General features: G+C 47.7%; 1 protein-coding gene across 3 annotated transcripts in view; it reads right to left on the bottom strand.

Annotated features, from left to right (window-relative positions):
* Positions 1-10,104, bottom strand: part of LOC102892029 (N-acetyllactosaminide alpha-1,3-galactosyltransferase) — a 47,956-nt gene extending 37,852 nt beyond the window's left edge. Inside the window, exon 1 of one of the 3 annotated variants that reach the window (XM_015593367.2) lies at positions 9,638-10,104. The gene's annotated coding sequence lies outside the window, so the exon portion shown is untranslated. The other 2 variants (XM_006917065.3, XM_025050437.1) reach the window with 2 other exon arrangements.
* Positions 10,105-15,961: the final 5,857 nt, after the last annotated feature.

Below are 15,961 nucleotides of genomic sequence, written 5' to 3'. Positions count from 1 at the left end.
TTTTGGTGTCTGTCTGGGGTCCCCAAGGACCTCCCAAGCCAGTAGCATGCTGCAGTTGGCTCGTGATGACTTGCAAGAGCTAAGTGTCTAATTTTCAAGAATTTGGCAAGCAAGTTGTTAAACACGGCCACTATTAAGAATTACATAAACTTACACAGCCATTATTAAAAATTAAATTATATAAACTTACAACTAAATGAATTCTATTCAGAACAGAGGTAATCATCAAAACTCAGCACTTCCGAACTGTTTTACTACATGGTATGTACTCTCGAGGTTCCTGAAATCTATTGTGTCTAGACGGAGTGGAAAATAACTAACATCACACTGCCAGTTCGAGTGACAGCTTGAAACCGGGTATGGTAGACATATTTATATGATGGAAAGAGGCAACCGCCCCCATCAGGGCTTTTATTTTTCAAAGAGCTGGTTGCAAAACCTTTACCAGCACGCTGCGGCCTCCAGCTCTAATCCAGGCCTTCTGTGTTCCTAGGAGTCCCTGGGGGTTTGTTTGGGGCTGGCCCGTGCCCCCAGTCACGTGGGCGTGAACTCTCCTTTCCCTTTTTCAGTGTTTCTACTGTGAGGAAGCAAAGCTGAGGTCTCTAAACAGATTTGTCTATTCCTGCAAAAGAACTGCTCTCTTCAACACTATTTATCGAGGGTCTGTAAAAAAGGTGATTCATTCATTTATTTGTTTGTTTCTTTTTGATAAATTAAAGCCCACCGTAAGTATCCCGAGGAGGTCAAAATCGAAAGGAATCCCGCAGAAAATCTCCTTATAAATGTGTATGGTCACTTCTGCATTAGTCTACATTTTCGCATGTTGGGTTTTCCTTCCTTCGAGGACGTAGCTGGTCTGAGAGCCACTGAACGAAGTTACAGTCATTTCTGCTACTAATAGTAAAAACAGTCGCGGCCATTTAATAGTACCACATATCAAGCACTACGCACAGTGATGTTATCTCTAAAATCCACACGAACCCGTTTTACACATGAGAATGTTGAGGTTCAGAGGTTCAAGAACTTGACTAAGATCAGGCTGCCCCTCTAAGAGATCCCCAGAAGACTTTTCCTTCCTGTAGCTGTGACCCTGTGACTCTCTTTAGACCTGAAAGATTCTGTGGCACTATAGGGTCCCCCATGTCTGGTGGCTTCCGTGGATTTTGAGACTGCTGAGCTTAAAGGCAGCAGCCACCTCCCACCACCAGAGCAGAGCAAACCAGACGCCCCTGGAATGCAGGGGTGTGACCCAGGCCTGGCCAGGTAGCAGTTTTGCACCATAAAGTGACACGCAAGTCTGGATGCAGGTGAAATGTTACAGCGGCTTCAGTGGCAGAAAGATGTAGAATTAGCTCCTATGCGGGCCCCTGACTGTGTAGCCCGTTGCTCGATTTCTACTAGTTCTGGCCAGCCTGGTTTTCTAGCCATCTTGGGGATACCGTGAGCAATAAAAAAATCCTTTCAATGCAGGCTTTTTTGGCCTCAGTCAGCTAGAATCTTTGTCTGTTGCTTGCAACCATAATTTCTGAACGGGACAGCTTCTCATGTGCTACTCAGAACATCAACCCCAAATGTTTACTAAGCGTTTTCACTCCAGGGAATGACCTGCTAAGCACTCAGTTAAATTTGAACACAGGAAGATTAATTCTCGTTCCCCTTGCACAGTCCTGGCCAACATGCAAACATAGCATTTGCTATACAAAATACCAGTCACACACAACCACAGGATGAGTCAACCAAGAGTAAATCCGGCCCCGGCCCCAGCCCCTGCTCTCAAGGAGCTTGTCCCCCTTCAAGCAAACCCTGCCCTTGATTTTGAGAAGTGTCTTGGCCTTGCTCACAGATATGTCAGGCAAGTTCCTCTCAGGAACATCTGGCCGATCGCTTGAGAAGTCCCTGAGGGAGGGGCAAAGAGGGCAGGGGCACAGCTGCACGTGGATGTTGCCAACACCAGTGCCTCCCGCTGGCCCATGGCCTCAGGTTTGCTCCCTCCTCCGTGCTCCTCTGCAGCCCCGCCATCACTAGGGCCATCTGATTCTGGAACAGCCAGGAGGATGTCAGAATGACAGGTTTTCACAGCCTCTTCTTTCTGCCTGATATTTCTCTCTCTTCGTCCTCTAACTCCTCCAGGGCTCAGTTTAAAGGTCATTTCCTTAAGGAAGCCCTCCCAGACCACCTCAGGCCCCTGTGACACTCACCCTGCACTTGTCCTTCGTGGCTTTTGCTGTGCAAGTGGTTGTCTAATGACTGTCTCCCAAGCTAAATCCCAGCCTCCCCCGGGCAGGGATTGTGTCTCTGTTCACTGCTACATGTCAGGTGTCTAGCACAGCACATAGTAGGTGCTCAATAAACTCTGGATGTATTAATAAGTGAGAGTGAATTTATGGTGGCTCAGGGAACGTTGAATGAATACCTGATTCATACATGAGCCTCCGGAACAGGTATATCTTCTAGAATCACAGTTTCTGGTGCCCAAACTGGCAAGTGGGGGCCAAAAACTTGGGGTCCCTCTAGGCACAACGGCCACTTCTTCCTTGTAAGTTTTTAGTTCAACTGTTCTTTTCTCATAGGATTGGACTTGTTTAACAGCAGGTGTTGCTCAGAGAGAAGTTTGCTAGATCACGACCTCGTGCCATTTTGCTGATGGGAAAACTGAGACTCCGACAGCTCCCACCACTGGCAGCACCAGCATCAGGTGGGAAAAGACCAGCTCACTTTCAGCCCAGAGTTCTTTGCAGTGTCCTATCCCTAGTCAATGCCACGTCCAGTGCATTTAAAGCAAGGCTCCTAAACATGAGGGCACTCGGACCAGGATGGAATTTAAAACTTTTATTAAGAACTAATCCCAAGACCTGGCCTCTCTCTCTCTCTGCAGCTTCTTTCCAATAGCTGCTTTTCGCCCCCTCTGGCTGACTTCTGTCTATGCAGGGCCAGGCGGGGGCTGTCTCCCGGGCTGGGCATGGATCTGTGCGCCCACAGAGTCTCTGCAGCCACCCCCAGCGACCCTCCACCTTCACTCTGCATCCCACCCAGGTCTCCAAGCCACACTGTGTTTGGAGTCGGAACAAGGCTCTGATGCCTCAATCACGCCGCTTCAATCTGAGACTTGGGCCAAAACTTTAAAATGCGAAGGCTCAGTTTTCCCATGTGTAAAACGGGGGAATAATTACTCATGTGCAGACCTCACAGGGCTTTTGTGAGGCTCAAGCGAGATCAATCTATGACCTCACGCTTCAACCCTTTTCCCGTTTAGGAAAAAAAAGTGCAGCTCGCTGCCAGCGTTCATTTAACATCACACGTAGGAATGCTACTTTTTCTAGAACTTGACATTTTCAACGATCGAACTACTAAAAACAGAATGCTATGAATAAAATGATGTCATTTGTTTCCAAAGACTATTGATATACTAGAGAGATGCAAAAGTAATTTAAAAAAGCGAGATATTCAATAGCAAACTTTGGGGGCAAGGTTAGGATTGTAATCCACGAGTTACCTCGGGGTAAATGCCGCCGCCACAAGCACCGCTGGCGAACATTCTCGGGGCAAACGGGAAAAGGGTCGCGCTGTCGACTAGTGTAGAGAACTAGAATGATAATAATTCTATATTTATTTTTCTGTCTCCCCCAGGGTCTTGCTGTCAACCCATAGCCAGCCAGGGCCCATTCTCCCTACCCAGCCTCTCCACACCACTCAACCCTCCTGGACCACGTTTTCGGGTGTGTTCTCTCTGGGCTGTCCTCCTCCATGTCAGATCACTCTGTGTCCCAGTTAGGACCTGGCCCTAATGGCGGCCCCATGCTTTACCCTGCCATTCACATCTGCCAAAGACACACAGTGAAAACAATGTCCATAATATCTTTCTACCTATGTGCGTTTGTCCCATCTTTCACAATTCCTTATGCTACCTGACACCAGTGACAGAAGTCTTTGCTCATGTAAATGGACATAATTTTTCTGTTTTCAATGCAGGGACCACTTTCCCTGGGTTATCTCATCTCCGACCAAGGCCTTAAATACCATCCATGTGAAAACGCCTCTCAAAGCAGTTCCTTCAGGCTAGACCTTTGTCCTGGGTGTTACAGAGATATGCTCAACTGTCTGCTAGATAGCTATATTTGTTTTACTGGAGATTTAGATGACATATTTTTACTTTCTCTTTTTAGAACCGAAGGACTTTGAGAAATAATTCTGGATTTCGTATACTAAATGATGACCCCTTCGCTTTCAGTCCAGGGACAAATCTGCATCATTCTTTGACTTTCCAGACTAACCCACCTGGCCACCCTCCCTCAGGAGGAAAGGCAGAGCAGAGCTCCTGTCAGCAGCCCTCAGCCTACTATGCTGGAGATGCGGTGCCTTGCCCCAGGTCTGATAGCCACTAAGGATGCAAACTCAGGCAGCGGGCCTCCAGAGGCCACACCTACCCACCAGAGGGGGTCAAATAAAGAGAGCGGTGGTCTTGAGCAGTGTGTCCTCACTCCAGCAGCTCACAGCCAAGGAGAGGAGAAGTGATGACATGCAACAGAATGTACCTGGGGCCAGGTACTGCAGGATGCCCAGGGAGCTGGGGTGGGGGTTGGGGGAGAACACGCGACTTATGGGAAGTGGGATGAAGAGATTGGCTTCACAGAGAGGATGATGATGAAACTGGGTCTCGAAGGCTGAGTAGGAGTCTGCGGGTGGGGTTTGGGGAGGTGGTGGGGAGGGCGTTCCAAGCAGAGGGAGCTGCCTGGGGAAAAGCCCAGAGGCATCAAACCAGTAGAGGGTTTCATGAATTGCAGTAGTTCCCTGAGGTTGGAGCAGAAATTCTAAGGAGTAAGATGACAAGAGTGATGAGAAAGTCAGAGAGCAGCTCATGCAGGACCTTGGATGCCGCCTAAAGAATATGCGCTTTATCCCGCAGTCAGAGGAGAGCCTTGGAAAACACAATCGGTTTGGCGTCTGGAAGGAAGACTTAGGCTGCGGTGACAAGATGTACCAGAGGACACAAGACTGAAGTGGAGAATAGGGAAGGCATAGAGCAGGGGTCCGAGCTGGAGAAGGGTTCATCTCGACCAAGCAAGGGCAGTGGGGATGAAAGCGAAAGGAGTTGGGAAAGAGATAGGATTGACTGAACTGGGTCCTACATTTGATGGGGTTGAGGAGAGGGGAAGGGAGATGACTCCCAGACAGAGGGACCATATGTGCAAAGATAAGAGAGATCTGAAAGGTCATTGCCATGGTTGATGAAGGGAGAGCAACTGTGCCAAAGAGTAGGCTGTGTGAGGGGGATTAGCTTGCAGATATAAGTGGGGACCTGCATCAGGGAGTTATTAACAAATATATGTGGTCAATTGGATCATTATTCTTGAGTATCATTCCCTGCCAATCAGCGGAGTATATATTTCTGCCCCACTGCTTTTGGATTTGGTCAAATGACTGGCTTTGTTTTGACCAGTGGAATGTGGGTAAAGTGACTGTGCCAGTTCAGAGTGGGGGCTTGAAGAGGAATCATGTCACCTCTTTCTCCAGCTCTCACCACAAAAATAACACGTACCAGATAAAAGCAGCTTCTTCGACCCGGGTACTAGAATGAGAAGACACATGGAACAGATCTTCGGGCCGGTTGGCACCTGGAGCAGAGCTACAGAAACCATGCAGCTGCAACTGCCCAACAGCTGTCATGTAATGTGTCTAATGAATAAACCTTTGTGGTCATAAGTTAAGACTTGGGGTTGTTTGTTATATAGCATAGCCGTAGCAAAAGCTAACTGATACACACTATATATATGACTTGAGAAGGGAGCAGATGATGAAGAACCTTATACATCATGATTAGGAGTTGTGCCTATGAAGAGTCAACAGAGAATTTTTGTAGCTGAAAGATGAGCTTGATGATGAGCTTTCTCATCTTCGTTCATTCACGTCCGGTCTCACAGGTGAAGACATCCATCTTTCTTGCAAAGCCAGCCCTCCCCATTCCTTCCTGCTCCTCCAGCACCTTGCTCTATAGGCCACCCCTTCTCTCTCCTGCACTGAATATCTCTCACTTGTCTTTTCCATTCTAAAACTCGTTCCAGCAACCCGTCTTTCTACAATTATTGCTCATTCTTTCCCCTGCTCTTCTCAAACAAACTTTTTGCAAGACTTGATTATTCTCACCATCGCTCCTTTCTATCACCTATCAACAATCTAGCTTGCCTGCCCTCTATTCCACCAAAAGTGCTTTTGGTGTATTTCAGTAATCTTTTAATTGCACAGTGCATTTTTCAGACCTTATCTTCCTAGACTGCTCTACACCATATAGCATGGAACTAAAATCCTCTGACCCGAACAATCCTCTTTACATATTCTCTCAGCCAGTGGTACCATCATCTATCCAGTGACCCATGACAGAAAGCCAACATGAGGTAAAGAATTCTGTTCCGGACTTGAGTTTGTAGTGTCTTTGAGATATACAAGAAGAGATGTCCTATGGGCAGTTAAACGTGTGAGTTGGGGACCCAAAACCGACCTGCACTAGAGATAAAGATGATTGCTATAGAAGTAGCATGAGCTATGAGCCTGGATGAACTTGCCTAGTTTACAGAGGACAAGTACCAGGTCTTTCAATCTCAGGTAATACGGAGAACTCTCCTGAGCCAGAAATTCCTATCCCTAAGGTCACAATTTCAACCACTAGTTGGTTCCTTCCCTCCCTGCTCACGGTTCTCAGTGGCCTCCACAGCACCATCTCATTTCATATTCTGGCCCCTTCTCCAACAACTCTTAAAATTCCATCGTAAAACAGAAGGGATAAGATACCTCCACCTGGTCACTAAAATGGCAAAAACCAAAGACTGATGATACTCAGTCTTGTCAAGGATATGGAACAATCGATTACAAGCCTCTTATACTGAGGTGGGAATGGAAAACGGTATATACCCTGTGACCCAACAATTTCACTTCTAAGGGAAATAAAGGTCCACAAAAGAATTCTATAAGAAATAACAGCCCAAACTGAGAATAACCCAAATGTCCAAGAACAGAATAAGTAGGCAAATTGTGGTACATCCATACAATCAATAAAAGGAACAAACTATTCACAGATGAAACGACACAGATAAATTTAAAAAACACTATGTCCAGTGAAATGAACCAGATGTCACAGAGACATTCGTGTAATTCCAGTTACATGACATCCAAGAGTAGGTGAAATTAATCAATCGTGATAAAATCAGAAAGTGGTTACCTGGACCGGCAAAAGGAAAATTAATTGGAAATGGGAACTTCCTAGGATAATGCAAATATTTTATGTCTTGTTTTGGGAGGTGGTTACACAGGTATAAACAACTGACAAAACTTATTGAACCAAGAAAAAACCCACAACAACTTATTGATCCAAACACTTAACATTTGTAGATTTTATTGTACATAAATTATACTTTAACAATTAGAAAAAGCATTTTTAAAGTATCTGTAAAATAAACGCTAAAAAGAAAATACCAAGCAGAAAACATATTCGTTTTAAGTAAAATTATATTTATACCATGAATGTGCTATGAGCGTCGAGCCCCCCACTCAATGCGGCCTCCCCTTTCGGCCATTCTCCCTTCTTCTCCATCTTGATGACATCTGTCCATTGGCCATTTTCTAGCCATCACGAGAGATGGTATAATGGGGAGAGTACACACCTTAGAGCCAGACAGAGCTGCATTCACACTCAGCCATGATTTAAGGCCTCTCTGCATCTTCATATCCTCAACTGTGAAACGAGTTCATGATACCTACCCTACCCTACCCTACCCTACCCTGTTGGGCTGGGCTAAGGAAGGGGCAGTGTGCTGACTAGCTCCTGGGGAACCTAATTCTTTCTGACCTCAGCCTGTGAAACCAACTCACATGTGAACATACATCCCTTACAGTCCTGGAATAGCTCAGAGAAAGAGATCCACAAGCTTCTCTCCCAGAAGGGTAAGGAGGCCACTTTGGGGCTCTGGAGTCAGGTTCTAAGTGAGCTGTAAAAATGACCGCTTAGAGCCACAACAGCCAGGGACCTGCGGCTGGCCTCTGACTTAGAGGACAGCTTCCCTGATAAGGTTTGGCTATGAGAGGATTCTACCCACATCGCTTTGCACACCTCTTGACTCAGTTTCTCCAGGTTGGATCTGAAGCATCTGAGATCAAAAACAGCCTCTGGGGTTTCCCAGGATATGAAAGAGATAAGGGCAGAACCGAACTGGTTCTGCCTGAAAGTGCGGGAGGAGTCAGAGCCCAGCCCCCACTCCAGGCTCCCCTCCCCCACCATGTTGGCCCTTGAGCCAGGATCCTTGGGGCACAGTTTGAAATCCCCTGACCCAGGTAAACCTGAGAGCTTCTTTCACTCTTCCTGCTCTGCCTTATTCAGTCATCGAGCACCTGTAACTTGTAACAGCAACTGGGATCCGCACCTGCCCCCCATCTGGTAAGGGAGGCAAAGGACACCAAGAGATTAACTCCAAACAAGGTAGAACGTGCTTAGTAAGGCCAAAGCAGCACCGAAGTGCGACGGAATAACCATATCCTATTATCCTACACCCGCCCCCAACCCAAACGCTCGCGAGCCCCTCCGCGCTTGGCATTTCCTTACTCAGAGCAGTATCTTCTTTTATCCGTGGTTGTCTGGGAAAGTGTCTCCCAGCTGGGAGGCGCCAAGGCCAGGGCTATCCCCTGCACCTCCTGCCTCCTGAGACACCCCTATTTCCACGTGAATGAAAGAGGCAACGAGGCCTGCTCAGGAGCCAGAAGGGAGGTAAAAGCCAAGCGAAACCACAAAAGCAGCCGCCCGGGCCTGGGTTCCTTCCTGGGGGGAGGAGCGGCGCCGACGACCTCGGAGCCGGCCTCAGTCCCCGCGGCCAGCGGCGAGACTGGGGAATCTCGAGCCGCTCCACTCTCCCTGCGCGCTGACGTTTTTTTCCACTTCACTGTTTCTTGGACGCCTTTCAAGAGTTTGTGCAATCATTCTGTTTAGCTGTTTTCCTGCCAGTTTCAAACGTGGGGTGATGTCCCTTTCGGGTGGGAACGGAGTGGTTTGAGGAGTTGAGGGGACCCGTTCACCTCCCATCACATCAATGCAGCAGGCCCCTTTGCTGACAAAGTTACAAAGTCTGAAACTTTCCGCACGCCAGGTTTTTGGCTTGGTCCTCAGATCCGAGAGCTCTCTGACCTCCCCCTGCGCTCAAGGGTTCATGCGCCCCTCATTCTACCCACCCGAGCTCCCTCTCCCCGGAGGCATCCTCTTCCCATCTTGTCCTGGGTGACAGCAAAGCTTGCTCCCTGCCCCACAGTCGGGGACACGCTTCCCAGTGCTTTCCACACTTCCTCGGGGTTCCTCCCCGTGCCCGCTAAGCCTCCCCTCTCCAGCCCCCATCCCGAGGACCCGAGGCGTCGACCTCAGCCCGCAGCCCCTCGGGCCCGAGTCTAGAAGGCTGGGCAGAGGCAGCAACAGGGACAGGATGAGGACAGGGATGGGGTCCCATTCGGGAGGGAGCGACGAGAACAAAAGCAGGGTCACGGGCAGGGCAGAAATCGGGCAGGGCGGGAGCGGTGGCCCGCTCCTCTCTCTCTGTCGCCCCTCAGCCCCTGGGCTGGGCCCGGCTTGAGGATTCGGGGGGCTCGGGCGGCGCCCCGCGGGACCCACCTGATCCGCAGAAGCTGGACGCGCTCGGGTCTGGACCGCGCCTCGGCTCCCGGCCTCGGCGGCGCCCTCGGCTGTCGGAACAGCGGCCGCGCCGCCTCAGCCCGAGCCTGGCGTGCTGTGTCGCCTGCGCCCGGGCCAGCTGCCGGGCGCTCCTACCGGGCAGCGGGCAGAGCGCAGCGGGCAGGGGAGCGAGCGAGCGGCGCGCTCCCGGCTCCGCACTGCTCCGGGCTGTTTATGCAAAGCGGGTCCCGCCCCGGACACAGACAGTTGGGAGGCTGGCCGCGCCTGGGCGCGGGTGCTGGCGTGTGGGTGTCTAGTGGCCCGGAGGCTCGGAGGCCGAGGGGGTGTTTGTTTCATTTCACTCAGGCAGAAAAAAGCCTGAAACCAGCAAAAAAGAAAAAAAGAAAGAAAAAAAATCCCTGGTGACGTTGGCTGGGCCTTTTTGCCATCTCGGGCCTGCACGTGGTGAGGGTGGGGGTTGGAGGACCCGGAGTCAGAGGGGTGGGGTGAGGTCTGTCACCCTACAGTGCAGGGAGGGGCGTCTGTCCCCTGGCGCACCGCCACACGTGGTGAAGCAGAGCTCCTGGGAGGTCCGGGCCACCATTTGTTTCCTGAGGAAGGAAGAGCGCAGATGTAGATAGCGACGGGCCGGCGCGCTCAAGCCGCTGAGCACCGAGCCCCCCAAGTCCCGTGCTCCGGAAGTGAGGGGCTGGCCCCTGGGCACCCACTGCGGGTCCTGCCCGCCCTTCTTCACGGACTTAGCGATTTTGAGACCAGAGTTTCTCAAACGGGGCTCTCCACACTCCCTGTTCAAAGGGGAACCAAAAAAAAAATCTATTTCAGAGTTTGTTCTCCTGCGCCCAGTATGATAGTGATTCACTTGTGCTGAGTTGATGTAGGCACGTCCAACTGCTTCACTTATTTGTAATGACAACAATCGACTCACTCCCAGACTTGGGCTCACGACCATCTATGTAACTGGTGGAAATTCAAAACTTGCTTTTGCCAGGATCATTTGCCATTGAACATCAATTTCAGAGACTAGGAGATTAGTTTCTTAAATATTTTAGTACATCGGAACTGTAACAAATTACAGTAGCACAGAGTATGGGCCCGATGTATAATTTTAATTATTTCATGCTAAGGAGAAAAGAACAGAGGTCTGATTGAATACTTGAAGGATGCACAGAGGCTGCATCTTTGTGCTTGGGAGACCGAAGTTTCCTGATAAGCCCAGTGGGGTAAAGTGGTGGGAGAATTGAATTATCATCCCTACATTGCACCTCAGGAATGAGGAGCTTGATAGCAATCAGCACAATGGGTCCTTTGCTAGAGCATAAATTGTGCCGTTATTGTATTTGGTGAACACACTTGTAATAGTGGATTAGTAGTGAGTATCACAGTAAATGTACAATGAGCGATGTCATACTAAGTGCAGTATTTCCCATTTCTAATTACTGCATTTGAGAATGCATCGTTTAGATTTTTCCATATATCGAACCGGATGATAAATGAGGTTTTTTGGTTTTTGTTTTTTGTTTTTTTAAGGAAACAATGACAGTAACTCTGATGGTGACTCAAGTGATGGTTCATCATTTTCTACATCAAATATGATGACTGTGGACAAAAAAGAGGCCACATACTAAACCTGACAAGCTCAGGAGAGGCCTGCATGGCGGGCCTTACAAACTCAGAGGCCAAAGACAATCACATAGGATGATTTGAACATAAGAATTCCTGACTAGAAGCTAGTCACTGTGAGTGGTCATATCTTAGGTTCCTAGCTTGCTTAGCAAAGGTCAATCTTTACCTTAAGTGAGCCTGTCTATTGTTTTGTGTGTGTGTGTGTGTGTTTTGTTTTCATTTTTGTATCTAAGATAACATACCTTTGAAATATCAGAGCAATCTTTTCCAGACCCCTCAGGGCACAACCCACAGGCACCAGAGCAGAGACCACAGAACCGCTGGTGGTTGTCTCGTCCCCCACATACCACCTGTATGTGCCCTAAGTGTTCATTCTTCACTGTCCTGTACCCACCGATGTAAAAGAAGTATGTGTCTCTCCATTTTACTTTTTATCCAGCACCAGAGATTTCCCTCCACTGCTGCTTTGCTTTCTTCCTCCCAGTTAATTTACCACCAATGGATTTCATGGAACTCTCCTTATGTCTCCTCCTTTTATTCTAATATATAAAATAAACTAAAAAATTACCATGCTCCAGAGCATCTTCTCAATCCCTTGAGATCTTCCTTCCCGGCAATTGTCATCAGTTTGGCTCAAGGAAACTCATAAAAATTCTCTATAGGTTTAGACGTTTCTTACGTAGACATGACGGAGGAAACAAAACATGTAAAAACATTTCTCTGCTCCCGTTAAACCCGATGTCAGAGACTCAATCTCAACAACACATGACCAGTCACAGTAATTCGATGTTGTGAATTTGGACTTTATTGGTTTTGTGGTTGTATTTGCATTAGGAGATTCGTTTTGGTTTTAAGGTTAGTTTTATGTAGTTATGAGTATGAAGACTTCATGCTTAATTTTAGGCTTATACCTATTTCAGTAACGATAAGAATAATTTAAGTCAACGCTGTGGGTCTAGAAGTTCTTTTGTTTTGTTTTGTTTTGACAGGAGCCATAGAGTTCTCAAAATCTAATTAGCTGTTCTACTGACTGAAATGTCTAAGCCGGAAAGCACCTTAAAGATTACATACATTGGGTCTGGTGTCAGGACTTAAGGGTTTAAGGCCTTAGATGAGTCATTTCTTCTCTGGGACTCATTTGCCTCATATGCAAACTAGGGATAAGGTTGACTATCTTCTGGTAGAAGTAAAATCAGAACAAGATAACTTTGGAGCCCGCAGTCACAGGAGTCTGAATATTCATGGAGAGGACAGGTAGGTCAGTTAATACAAGGAGCTCTGGCCACTGGACAGGCTTTGCTCCAAGCAGGGTCACACAGAACCGAGCTCACTTAATTAATCCTCAGCACAACCTAATCGCATCCCCACTTTCCAGGAAAGAAGGCTGAGGCACAGGCAAGTTAAATAGCTTTGTTTACGTCTCTCTAGGTATGGCCAAAGTGCTCAGGGCCAGAAGACTTTCCTCCCTGTAGCTTCTTCACTCTTTTTACAAATATTTATTGGGATCCTGCCCGGTTCTTCAAGCTAAGGACACAAAGGCAAACAAAAGAGACAGCCTCATACGTAGCCCTGGAGGAGTCCGCAGCCCAGAGGTTAAAGCAAGAGCAACCTAATGAATGATTTCAGGACAATGGATTGGGGCTCTGAGGGAGAAATACGGGGTCCAGAGGACCCTGCAATGGGAAGAAGGAGGAATTCACTGGTGAAAAGTTGGGAGAGAGTGACTCAAGCGGAGCCCTGTAGAAAAGCCTTGAGATGGAGGGTAAAGACCCATGTGTGTGTACATGGTGTTGGCACGCATGCTGGAAAGCTTCAATGTCATAAAGATAGCAATTCTCCTCCAGTCAACCTATAAATTCAAAACAAAACCCAACAGTTTTTGTGGAACTTAATGAGCATCTCCTAAAATCCATATGGAAGAGCAAAGGGCCAAATTTAATGAAGCCGGTTTTGACAAAGCAGGCAGGAGAGAGTTGGACACTTGCTCAGCCGGCCATCAAGATGTACCATGAAGCTCTAACAATGAACTCTGCAGTGTAGTGTTGGTGCCGGCATAGATTATTAGGCCAGTGGAACAGAATAAGGAGCCTAGAAAGAGACTCACACATATGTGGAAAGTCAAGGTCGGACAGAGGTGGAACTGCAGACCAGAACAGCCTGTTCGGAAAGTGTTGCTGGACGCCGAAGGATTGGAAACAGGTGTGCAAACAGAAACTTGTACAGCAATGTTTATAGAATCAAGAGCCAAAAAAGTGGTACCAACCCCGATGTTCGCGAACTGATGAATAGATAAGCAGATGTGATACATCCACGCAGTAGAATATTATTTGGCATAAAAAGGAATGAAATACCGACCCTTGAAAACAGTGTAAGTGAAAATAGCCAGACACAAAAGGCCATGTATTGTATGATTCGATTTATATGGAATATCCAAAATCGGCACATTCATAGAGACAAAAAGCAAAGCAGTTGCCAGGGGTGAGGGGAAGGCGAGTGGGGGTGACTGCTTAAAGGTACACGCTTTTCTTTCAGGGTGATAGAAGATGCCCTGGAACTAATAGGGGTGATGGTCGAGCAACACTGTGAATGTACTAATTGTACACTTCAAAGTGGCTTAACTATTTTAAATGTAAATTTTGTTATGTGAAGTTTACCAGAATTTTAAAAAAAAAAAAAAAAAAAGTGTTTCTGGGCAATTGGCTGTCCATACAAAAAGTAAAATGAAATTTGATTCCTGGCACACACACCCCCCCACACACAAACATACGCACACCCCACATCATAGATAAGTAAATGACCTAAAGGAAAAGAGAAACTTTTTTATTCAGATGGGGGAGTGATTTTCTTAAAATCACAAATCAGGAATTTTTCAGAGCAAGAGTTTCATTCATTCCCAGCTCTCTCTCACTTACTCCTCAGCCCCAGACAGATGGGGAAACTCCCAGGTCCAGAGCGGGAAGGTGTTTTACAGTAGCTACCAGAAGTGGTAGAGTAAGTCGGGGAAAGCAGAAGTCAAATGTGAGAGCTGAGTCTCAGAGGAAGTGGGGATGAGCAGAAAGCACCTGGGAGGAGGCAGCAGGCAGGGAGAGCTGCCCGCGCCAACGCACAGAGGACGGGACAGACAAGGGCCACGAAGGAGGGCACAGGGCCATCAGCCCTGGGGCTCAAGGAGCCAAGGCAGAGTCAGAGCACAGAGGCTTTGATGGAGAAGACCAGGGATGGGCGTTTTGTCCTTTCCGTAGAAGGGGCCTCTGGTGGACCCCTGAGAAGGGAGGGGAGCAGGATGGAGATTGTGTTTGAAGGGATAACCCCCACCCCTGCTATCACAGTCGCCACTGAAACAAGAAGTCTGTGGACCAAAAAAGAGGTTCTGTAGAAAGTACCCTCACAGGGCGATCTGATCATAAATTCCTAACTGAGCAGCTCGTAGTGGGTAGTTATGCTCCGGGCATATAATTTCTTTAGTAAAAGGTTTATCTTTGCCTTAAGCAAGCCCTGTCCCTTGCTTCTGTGCATCTACGTTAACGCATCTTTAAAATGCCTCTTTTTCAAAGTCACCACCCTCAGAAGAGCACATCATCTTAACTATCCTGTAATCCAATTCCCGCTTTGCTTTCTGCCACCACCCCACCAACACACACCCCCAACCCCGTTATCTTCTTCCTTAGGTTCCTCCCTTAATTTCAAATGTACCAAAGAAACTGTAAAACTGTCATTCTCCAGAGCATTCGAGATCTTGCTCCCCAGCAATTGTTGCTATTTTTGTTCCTTACAAAAAATTTTTTACAGGTCTGGACGTTCTTACATGGACAAGTCAAAGAGAAAAGAGGGAAGGAAGAAGAATGAGAGACAGGAAGGAAGGAAAGAAGGAAGGAAGAGGATGGAAGGAAGGAAGGAAGGGAGGGAAGAAAAGAAAGAAACAGAAACACAGGAAGGAAGTTAAGGGGATCAGAGTATACCACCCCAAAATATATCACTTTCACATAAGAATTATCTCGAACCAAAGGCAGTTGAGAAGCTGTTGACAAGGGAAGAACTCTCCTCCCCCACCCCCTTCTGCCTAAAAGCAGGGCATAAATTTCCCTTTGTAAAGGTGACATAAATCCCCCCTTGTGAAGGTTCCCCCACCCCATACCAGAAGCAGAACAATCTTATCACCAGAGATGGAGATGAGTCTGCAGAAACAAGCCTTCCCTCAGTTCCCTCACATATTTACCTTCTCACAATTTTCCACCCTAAAATGCCAGACTCCTTTTCTTTCATCTCGTCACCCTTTGTTAAAATGATAGAAAAGCCCCCAGTCTAACCACCTCTTTGGGTTTCCACTTCTTTTCTGTAAAGCCCCGCCTTCTCGCTGATATGTAAAAATATTAGCATCGATAAAGAAACATGTCTTGTTCTCCTGTGAATGTCTTTGTCCGTTCAATTTGCAGGCTTCAGTAAAGAATCTAAGTGGGTAAAGAGAAAGTTTGTTCCTTCTCTACAGAAAGAAGGGAGGGAGGGAAAGGGGGAAAGGGGCAGGAGGGAGGGATATACAGAGGGAGCGAGTGGTAGCAGGAGAGGGAGAAGAGGAAACATTAAAAGATTAGAAGGAAGGAAGGGAGCGGGGAGAGGGGAAGAGAGGGAGGGAGAGGAAGAAGGAAGGAAGGAGAGGGAGACAGGAAGGAAGGGGAAGGAAGG

This window comes from Pteropus alecto, unplaced genomic scaffold, assembly GCF_000325575.1.
Source record: "Pteropus alecto unplaced genomic scaffold, ASM32557v1 scaffold226, whole genome shotgun sequence".
Taxonomy (NCBI): Eukaryota; Metazoa; Chordata; class Mammalia; order Chiroptera; family Pteropodidae; genus Pteropus; species Pteropus alecto.
This window is presented reverse-complemented; position numbering and strand designations above follow the sequence as displayed.